This window comes from Oncorhynchus keta, chromosome 28, assembly GCF_023373465.1.
Source record: "Oncorhynchus keta strain PuntledgeMale-10-30-2019 chromosome 28, Oket_V2, whole genome shotgun sequence".
In the NCBI taxonomy this organism is placed as follows: Eukaryota; Metazoa; Chordata; class Actinopteri; order Salmoniformes; family Salmonidae; genus Oncorhynchus; species Oncorhynchus keta.
This window is the reverse complement of record NC_068448.1, coordinates 9,292,974-9,304,254: the sequence shown is the minus strand read 5'-3', so window position 1 is coordinate 9,304,254 and position 11,281 is coordinate 9,292,974. Positions and strand designations below refer to the sequence as shown.

The window sequence follows — 11,281 nt, the reverse complement described above, 5'->3', positions numbered from 1 at the left end:
GTTTTAGAGCCAATGTTAAAATGATCAGCACTCTGGAGCTGTCCACAGACGTGAGGTTCAGAAGGGTGATACTGTTAGTCATGCAGCTTATCAGAACAAGGACCTTCGCAGAATGTGAAGAACAAAAAAAACACACTATTTGAAGACGATTGGGACATATACAAAAACAGAACAAACTGTTACAGCTAAACGGATGAAACTCTGAACTGCAAATGATTAAATCATGACAATCTGTACAAGACTACTGTTCACTACATTTTCAAACTTAGTGTCTTCAGGGTGGCCAGAGCAGAGGGTAAAGAACCCCTCCTCCTAACAGCCTCCTGCCTTGCCTCCTCACTCCCAATCCGGTGAATTTCCTGAGAAGTGGGTGTCTGTCCTCAAGTCCCATCTGTCTCTACCCGGGCATGGGCACAGATACCCACAGCTACAGTGCCCACATAACGGGAGTGGCACAGCCGGGGTACAAACTACCTTACCCAAGTCAAACTACCTTACTAAATGATCCACAACCAAAACACACCCAGACTCGTGCTTCTTTTATCATCTATCTGACTGTCTCGATTTTATCATCTGACTGTCTCTATATTATCATCTATCTATCTGTCTCTATATTATCATCTATCTGACTGTCTCTATATTATCATCTATCTGACTGTCTCTATTTTATCATCTGACTGTCTCTATATTATCATCTATCTATCTGTCTCTATATTATCATCTATCTGACTGTCTCTGTATTATCATCTATCTGACTGTCTCTATATTATCATAATCTGACTATCTGACTGTCTCTATATTATCATCTGACTGTCTCTATATTATCATCTATCTGACTGTCTCTATATTATCATCTATCTGACTGTCTCTATATTATCATCATCTGACTATCTGACTGTCTCTATATTATCATCTATCTGACTGTCTCTATATTATCATCTATCTGACTGTCTCTATATTATCATCTATCTGACTGTCTCTATATTATCATCTATCTGACTGTCTCTATATTATCATCTATCTGACTGTCTCTATATTATCATCTATCTGACTGTCTCTATATTATCATCTATCTGACTGTCTCTATATTATCATCTATCTGACTGTCTCTATATTATCATCTATCTGACTGTCTCTATATTATCATCTATCTGACTGTCTCTATATTATCATCTATCTGACTGTCTCTATATTATCATCTATCTGACTGTCTCTATATTATCATCTATCTGACTGTCTCTATATTATCATCTATCTGACTATCTCTATTTTTTCAAACAGGCACTTTTCTACTATTTATTTAAGCATCCACCCACCCACACTCTCTCTCTCCATCTCTTTCCATCTTCTCAACTTCCTCCCATCCTCTCTGTCCTAAACCTCTCACCCTCTGTCTGTCAGTGACCGAATGTGCCATGTGCTGAATTTATTTCCACTTTAATTAACAGCCGTATCAGAGCATCCCATGTCATTCAGTCACAGCCCAGTCCCCGCGTCAGAGAGTGCAGACAGACAGTGAGACAACAAAAGGCTGTGCCCGTGTCGGAGCAGTCCCAGAGCTACCCCACATCCTCCTAACCCCCTCCTTCCTCCCTCTCCCCCCACCACACCGCACAGCACAACCCAACACACTCCACAAAATGCTTGTTTATCAACTTTCATTCCTCCTTAGAAAAGTGATTACAGCAGCAATACTGTTCATCTCTTTTTCTCTCCCCCACTCTCTATTTTTCTCTCTCTATCTCTCCCTATCTCTCTCCCTCTTGCTTATTATCCCAGACACAAGATTTAAAGTAAATTAAATGGTGTGTTTTAGAATGAAGGAGGCAGCTAATCCTATATTAATTACTAACTAAGACCTGATGTCTCTCCTGGAAAGGCCCTTAAACTCCAGCTCATTCCCCCTGAAACTCCAGCCCATTCCCCCTGAAACACCAGCCCATTCCCCCTGAAACTTCAGCCCATTCCCCCTGAAACTCCAGCCCATTCCCCCTGAAACTTCAGCCCATTCCCTCTGAAACTCCAGCCCATTCCCCCTGAAACTCCAGCCCATTCCCCCTAAAACTCCAGCCCATTCCCCCTGAAACTCCAGCCCATTCCCCCTAAAACTCCAGCCCGTTCCCCCTAAAACTCCAGCCCATTCCCCCTAAAACTCCAGCCCATTCCCCCTGAAACTCCAGCCCATTCCCCCTGTGTTAAAGCCCATTCAGCAGTACACCAGTAAAGAACAGCACAACTCCTCATTTGGAGATCAGGTGGAGTTCGTTGTGATTTTTTTTTACGACTGTCATCTCATCATTTATTCATGAGAGAGCTGGAAATATGATAATTAGTTGATTGTCGGGGAAGTTAATTTCAGAGACAAAAGGCCAGTGAATGAGAACGCATAATGACTGAAGAAATTAATATTACAAACTTTAACTGGGGAGGGGGGTACACAGCCTAGTTTTTCCAGGATAGTGTCAAACTATCTAGTTAGTGACAATCTCCGACAAATCTTTTTCAGCAAAAACAAAGTCATAAAATCTGGAAAAGACAATGGCGTAAAGACATATATTACATCCGTAGTTAGATTAAGTACCAGAGTATGTTGTTACAATCATCTAAGCTGGGCCACCTGTACATCCTGGTTAAGTTAAGCAGGATTTAGAAATAAACCGGTGTAATTACTGTTGACCAAGACAACCCACTGGGGAAAAAACGGGTTGAATCAACGTTGTTACCATGACATTTCAACAAAAGCGATGTGATGAAATTGAATCAACTTGGAAAACTGATTGGATTCGCAAAACAAAGTCTTCAGTGGAGAAATTGCGTTTATTTTTTCCCACCCAACTTTTAGCCTAAATCCAATGACAATTGTGACATTTTTTGTTGTTTATTTCACGTTGAATTCACTTCAGTTGACAACTCAACCAAATGTAAATGAAAACCAGACGTTGAACTGACGTCTGTGCCAAGTGGGAAGGCTGTTAACTCTTAACTAAAGATGAAAAATCACATGTTCTGACAAAACATAATAGCCTACACTAGCTGCACTTAATAATAATAATAATAATAATAATATATCCATCAATGAAAAGCATTAATACATTATTTTATTTAATCCTACTATTAATATCGATTTAAAACTATTCATATTCGATTTAAAAAATAGACAAGAATATACGGTTCTAGATGGTCAAAAATAAGCCGACTTTGGTAAAGAAAACTAATAATAATTAGAGTAAAGAAAACGAATAAAAATGATGTTTGTCAGAATGAGACAAAGCGCCAGAGGGTGTTGCACAGATCGGTTGGGAGGGCCATAAGAACATCAACCATAAAACAGTTCGATACATACTTCACTATTCCGACACATTCTTAACACTTTCTTTTTTTACAGTTATGATGTGAGCTAAAAGAGAACATCTCTGCTCCCGAAGGCCGTTGTTGCGGATGTGAAAATACTCTCGATAAATGCTGAAAAGACTGTTATTAGTAAAAACTTCTTTAAGGATCGTATACTCCTACTCTTGCCACATTCGCCATCGTTGAGATATCATTTTTAAAGCCACACCTGTTCAACATGGGGGTCGCACACAACGAGTCGTGAGGCTTTTAGTTGTAAAATGGCCATAACGGAATACTCCGAATGCCAGAGGCTTTATAAAGTTGATGTTCACCAACACCAGGTTTTTGTTATAAATGACACTTCGTTCTATATCGACTGCTTTCACGATCCTGACCCTTGGCTCTATTGCTCTGGTTTCTGATATGCTTTGAATGACGAGGGCGCAATTTGACCCAGCTGCTTCTCTCAACGTTTTTATAGCACTCTCCTGTCCTATTTTCCGGTGGCACCTGCTGCCAGCACCACCGCCGGTAGGTGCATTTCAACTCACGATAAGAGTTCAATCAGAAACCAAGATTCCAATCTTACATCCACATTTACCGTTTTAATAATAACGAAAATTAATATTCATAAAACAAATAATAAAAGCTTCAATAGTTTATATGTGGTCTATGGAATAGAATACTATAGAAATTAATAAAAAAAACACAGGTATAGGATCATCTTCAATTATTATCTACAAACAAAATATCGTCGTCCCGTATGTATTTACTATAAATTGCAAAAGAAGCATAGGGGAAAAAACATGAGAGAAGAGAAACACTACATTTAAAAACATTTCTCGAGTCTAACTACCATGGACTGGCTGCAATCGTATTTATAATAAACGTAGACATGGGTACTCATCAATGTCGCACCGCAAGTTCCTAAAATATTATATTTTATTCGATGACGTTATAATGTTCACTATATGACTAGTATTGCCGTTGCCTTGTGGCAGCATAGTACCCCCCCCCCTATATATAATAGTAACAATAGATAGTTGTAGTAGCAACAGTAGCTAGTTAAGAAAGCATGTGGTCGTTCTTGGGAGAGACCAGGACATTCGCAGTAGAGTACAGATTTGAACACAGCAGTCCAAACTTTCGACCAGAGGACATTTTTTCATAATGGCCCAGTGTTTCATTCTCATCCTCCATCTTAGGCGCAGGTGCTTTGACAGACCGCATGGCACATTATGTGACCAACTAAGCAGAGAGAGCAGCATTATTTAACACATCATACCAGACACCGACACAAACCAGATCAGTAGGCTACGAATGGCCAAAGTCAACAGGGCAGAAGTCGACAAAAATAGATTTAGGAACGGGCACGTTGAGCGTTCTATCCTAGATTCTCAAATGAAATGGAATATGCTAAGGACTTTTTATCTGCGCATCTGACTGAGGGCGCCTGACATATGAAGGGAGCATCTCTGTTTTCTGCTGCGGATCAAATGGCCACCCCTCCTCTATCCTCCTCCATCCACACGCTTGGCTGGGACTCCTGTGCAACGCCCATTGTTCAACCTTAATTACACGCAGTCATATGAAACTAACAAACTCCCAGTAAAGCAAGTTTACCTAAATTATTCAGTGGATGGTCAGACAGAATCAAATTGACAAAACAGTGATACAAACATTAATAGTGGTCAACTGCGTAATAGCAAGGTAACGGCGACTGATGTCGATATAATATATTCAAAAGAGAAGGTGATACCGAATAAAATAAAGTGAAAGAGCACTGTGCACATTGGACACAAGCAGCTGTGTTTCAAGATCAATGCGGATTTACGTTGTTTAGATTAGGTAACACAATGACCAACTCTACGCGCACACAAGCAGAGTCACAGCTACAAGCGCTTAAATATCACCGATATTCTAAAAGTGAGCGCCATAGTTGACTAATTCAGAGTAGTCGCAATGATTTTGAGTATGCTAAATAGATATATAGATAGATTTATCTGTTTCTCTTTCAATAAAAGCGTATTCTCCCAAATACAGTAAAGTCAACACATACACGTCAGCTTGTGGGAGCCTAATTGCATCAACAAGGACACATCAATGCAGGACAGGAAGTGATACACTTTTGCACACAAAAACATATCCTAGTCCAAAACAGGCAACCTTGATTGGCAAATGGCTGTTGCATTCTATACATTGAGAAACATGAGCTACAGACCGTCTCCTACTAGTGAGAAATATGAAAAACAAAACTATATATTTATCAAGTCCTGACAACACTCACTCCATCCTCTTTGGGTTCCACATTCAAATGCATGATAATGCAACGCCTCAGAAACGAATGGCTATACAAAGTTGTAAAAAAAAACATGAATACTTTGGCATCATAAACAATCAGTTGTTATAGATTTGCTGTAGACTATGCAGTGTAAAACATTTTTTTAGAGCATGTTATTACCTGAATCACTGAATATTTCCTTAGTATTTTCTCTGTACGTCTTGCTTTTGTTTTGAGTGAGTTCGGTTCGTTGTCAAGTAGTTTGGTGGACGGTTGTCAAGTAGTTTGGTGGACGATGTCCTCCGTTACAGCTCGAATACAATCTGATTCTAGTCCCGTAGCCTTTAATATCCAGATTTCAATCCGTGAAACGCCAGCGCAGGACGGCCTCCTGAAAATGGCGACAGCGCGGAGTTCCAGATCTGAGGCGTTAAATGTTACTTGTTTGCAAGCAAAAAGCATGGCTTAATTTGCCTTTGTCAGCGAGAAAACGTAATATTGACTTACCTTTCCTACATGAGCCATTGTCCCCCCCCACCCCCCACCTCTTTTCTCCCTCCGCCCTTTGCCATGACATCACGGAAGCAGTAGTAAAACCGAGAGCATCATATGGGCAGGGCTTTAGGTTGCCCCACTATAATTCAGTGTACCCTACTCTCTCTCGCTCTCTGCTTCTCCGCACACACACACACACACACACACACACACACACACACACACACACACACACACACACACACACACACACACACACACACACACACACACACACACACACACACACACACACACACACACACACACACACGCACGCATTTTGATATGCATTAATACGCTTTTATTACAAATATATACAGTACCTGTCAAAAGAGTTTGGACACCTACTCATTCAATTTTTTTTTTTTTTGTACTATTTTCTACATTGTAGAATAATAGTGAAGACCTCAGAACTATGAAATAACATATATGGAATCATGTAGTAACCAAAAAGGTGTTTAAAAAAAAAAGATGATTCAAAGTAGCCAAATTTGCCTTGATGACAGCTTTGCGCACTCTTGGCATTCTCTCAACCAGCTTCATGAGGTAGTCACCTGGAATGCATTTCAATTAAGGTGTGCATTTTCAAAAGTTCATTTGTGGAATTTATTTAGTTCTTAATGGGTTTGAGCCAATCAGTTGTGTTGTGACAAGGTATGGGTGGTATACAGAAGACAGCCCTATTTGGTAAAAGACCAGTCCATATTATGGCAAGAACAGCTCAAATAGGCAAAGAGGAATGACAGCCCATCATTACTTTAAGACATGAAGGTCAGTCAATCCAGAAAAGGTCAAGAACTTTGAAAGTTTCTTCAATTGCAGTCGCAAAAACCTTAAAGCGCTATGATTAAACTGGCTCTCATGAGGACCGCCACAGGGAAGGAAGACACAGAGTTACCTCTGCTGAAGAGGATAAGTTCATTAGAGTTAGAAATGGCAGCCCAAATAAATGCCTCACAGAGTTCAAGTAACTGACACATCTCAACATCAACTGTTCAGAGGAGACTGCGTGAATCACGCCTTCATTGTCGAATTGCTGAAAAGAAACCACTACTAAAGGACACCAATAAGAAGAGACTTGCTTGGGCCAAGGAACACGAGCAATGGACATAGACCGGTGTAAATCTGTCCTTTGGTCTGATGAGTCCAAATTTGAGATTTTTGGATCCAACTACCGTGTCTTTGTGAGATGCAGAGTAGGTGAACTGATGATCTCTGAATGTGTAGTTCCCACCGTGAAGCATGGAGGAGGAGGTGTGATGGTGTGGGGTGCGGTGTGTGGATTTTCTCAACACGGCATTGTTGGTTAAGGGCTTGTAAGTAAGCATTTCACTGTAAGGTTGTATGTGACAAATAACATTTGATTTGATTTGTAAGGGCTGATAACCTGGCCTCCACAATAACCCAACCTAATTCCAATTGAGATGGTTGGGGATGAGTTGGACCGCAGACTGAAGGAAAAGCAGCCAACAAGAGTGTGCAAAGCTGTCATCAAGGCAAAGGGTGGCTATTTTGAAGAATCTAAAATCTAAAATATATTTTGATTTGTTTAACACTTTTTTGGTTACTACTTGATTCCATATGTGTTAGTTCATAGTTTTGATGTCTTCACTATTATTCTACAATGTAGAAAATAGTAAAAAATAAAGAAAAACCCTTGATTGAGTAGGTGTGTCCAAACTTTTTACTGGTACTGTATATGTTATAATTCAAATAGCCTAGTAATTGAACAATTATTTCACTTTTATATGATCCTGTGCACTTCCAATCAGGGAGGATAAAGTCGGAGGCCATGAGCTTTATGTTGGCTTTACTAGAGAACAACCACCAACCAACCCCCAGAAGGCCCTTATTTTCCTCCTGGAGATAAATCTTTGATACTCCATAAAAGCATCCTACGTTAAAGCTGTCATCTACCCCCCCCTTCCTCAGAGGTGGTACTGTCCAATAACTCACACAATGGACACTTTTCTCGTGCAGGGAATTAATGTATGCCCTGAGTTAGTATGTATAGCAGGGGATGACAGCATCTCATTTGTTAGTTTCGAGTGCATATGGAAAGTGGTTCTTGAAAACACAGAGAGAGTAAGTCTCCATGGAAAATCGCAGTAGTACAGTATAGGTAAAGGCTTAAACGAAAACTAAATAGTGTTGTACAATAGAAACATACAAATCATTCAGCTTCAAATAATTATAACACACGATGGTAGATCTTTAAAATCGATGAATAGTCCATAGTTTATATTTCTGTCAAATAAAATCCATATATTGAGTGGCCAGTGAATCTCAGTGAAGATCGCAGCTTTGTTGTGGCAGTGCATAAAAAGTTATATTTCTGTTTGGGCCACTTGGCATGGATAACATTCTGCTAATAGAGACATGTAAATATGTTAGCATTTAGCTACTTGGCATGGATAACATTCTGCTAATAGAGACATGTAAATATGTTAGCGTTTAGCTACTTGGCATGGATAACATTCTGCTAATAGAGACATGTAAATATGTTAGCGTTTAGCTACTTGGCATGGATAACATTCTGCTAATAGAGACATGTAAATATGTTAGCGTTTAGCTACTTGGCATGGATAACATTCTGCTAATAGAGACATGTAAATATGTTAGCGTTTAGCTACTTGGCATGGATAACATTCTGCTAATAGAGACATGTAAATATGTTAGCGTTTAGCTACTTGGCATGGATAACATTCTGCTAATAGAGACATGTAAATATGTTAGCGTTTTAGCTACTTGGCATGGATAACATTCTGCTAATAGAGACATGTAAATATGTTAGCGTTTAGCTACTTGGCATGGATAACATTCTGCTAATAGAGACATGTAAATATGTTAGCGTTTAGCTACTTGGCATGGATAACATTCTGCTAATAGAGACATGTAAATATGTTAGCGTTTAGCTACTTGGCATGGATAACATTCTGCTAATAGAGACATGTAAATATGTTAGCGTTTAGCTACTTGGCATGGATAACATTCTGCTAATAGAGACATGTAAATATGTTAGCGTTTAGCTACTTGGCATGGATAACATTCTGCTAATAGAGACATGTAAATATGTTAGCATTTAGCTACTTGGCATGGATAACATTCTGCTAATAGAGACATGTAAATATGTTAGCGTTTAGCTACTTGGCATGGATAACATTCTGCTAATAGAGACATGTAAATATGTTAGCGTTTAGCTACTTGGCATGGATAACATTCTGCTGATAGAGACATGTAAATATGTTAGCGTTTAGCTACTTGGCATGGATAACATTCTGCTAATAGAGACATGTAAATATGTTAGCATTTAGCTACTTGGCATGGATAACATTCTGCTAATAGAGACATGTAAATATGTTAGCATTTAGCTACTTGGCATGGATAACATTCTGCTGATAGAGACATGTAAATATGTTAGCGTTTAGCTACTTGGCATGGATAACATTCTGCTAATAGAGACATGTAAATATGTTAGCATTTAGCTACTTGGCATGGATAACATTCTGCTAATAGAGACATGTAAATATGTTAGCATTTAGCTACTTGGCATGGATAACATTCTGCTAATAGAGACATGTAAATATGTTAGCATTTAGCAACTTGGCATCACTCCCAAATGTTACATACGCCGTGGTTTTGCTTTGCTGTTTCGGGAACCATTAGTGAAAATGACAATCAATCATTACAATCCATTTGAAAATACTTCCCACAAATGCCATCCTTTGTCTGTTGTCTCCACGCCGTAGAATGTATAGGGAATATTCAAAAAGCCAACCTTCAGCTTTCAGAAATGCTATTAAATGCTTATCTCTTTGCAGCAGGGTCTTTTTTTGAAATCCCATTGTTATGCATTGAAGCTGAAATCAATCACTGGTGTCCTGCACAGCGCATCAGTATGATTTCAGATGTGCGGCTCCGAGCAAGGCGTTAGTCAACACAACAGCGTCGACAATAGAGTAAACAAAAGACAGAAACAAAAATTGTGCCTTTGCCTTGATCCAAGAAATAGAGGCCGCAGAAGCCAGGAGACAGGTGAAGGCCCAGGGCTTAAGTTCGTGTGACTAAATCTACACACCTTGCAAATTGTAAAGAATCACATTCTTGTGAACACACACACACACGCACGCACGCACGCACGCACACACACACACACACACACACACACACACACACACACACACTGAGAAGGCTACAGTAAGTTTGAACTTGTCCTGTATCTCTTTCAGGACCCCAGACAGCTCCTTTGCCATCTGGCCCACTATGCTTTCAGGACCATGGACAGTAGTGTGTGCTGAATAGGCTTGTTCTGTAAAACTTGAATTGTCTTTGGAGCCTATGGCAAGCTCGACAACATACACCAGATGACCAAAGTATATGGTATATGCTCATTGAAAATTGAATCTCATTCCAAAATCATGGGCATTAATATGGAGTTGGTCCTCCCTTTTGCTGCTATTACAGCCTCCATTCTTCTGGGAAGGCTTTCCACTAGATGTTGGTACATTGCTGCTATAACTGCCTCCACTCTTCTGGGAAGGCTTTCCACTAGATGTTGGAACATTTCTGCTATAACTGCCTCCACTCTTCTGGGAAGGCTTTCCACTAGATGTTGGAACATTGCTGCTATAACAGCCTCCACTCTTCTGGGAAGGCTTTCCACTAGATGTTGGTACATTGCTGCTATAACAGCCTCCACTCTTCTGGGAAGGCTTTTCACTAGATGTTGGAACATTGTTGCTATAAACGCCTCCACTCTTCAGGGAAGGCTTTCCACTAGATGTAGGAACACTGCTGCTACAACTGCCTCCACTCTTCTGGGAAGGCTTTCCACTAGATGTTGGAACATTTCTGCTATAACTGCCTCCACTCTTCTGGGAAGGCTTTCCACTAGATGTTGGAACATTGCTGCTATAACAGCCTCCACTCTTCTGGGAAGGCTTTCCACTAGATGTTGGTACATTGCTGCTATAACAGCCTCCACTCTTCTGGGAAGGCTTTCCACTAGATGTTGGAACATTGTTGCTATAAACGCCTCCACTCTTCAGGGAAGGCTTTCCACTAGATGTTGGTACATTGCTGCTATAACAGCCTCCACTCTTCTGGGAAGGCTTTCCACTAGATGTTGGA

General features: G+C 40.0%; 1 protein-coding gene across 5 annotated transcripts in view; it reads right to left on the bottom strand.

The window, feature by feature from the left end:
* Window positions 1–6,147, bottom strand: part of LOC118374212 (myelin transcription factor 1-like) — a 53,013-nt gene extending 46,866 nt beyond the window's left edge. For 4 of the 5 annotated variants that reach the window (XM_052484738.1, XM_052484741.1, XM_052484740.1 and 1 more), the window contains exon 1: window positions 5,795–6,083. The gene's annotated coding sequence lies outside the window, so the exon portion shown is untranslated. Of the gene's footprint in view, window positions 1–5,794; window positions 6,084–6,121 lie in introns of those variants that run through there. The other variant, XM_052484739.1, reaches the window with a different exon arrangement.
* Between the last annotated feature and the right edge of the window lie 5,134 nt (window positions 6,148–11,281).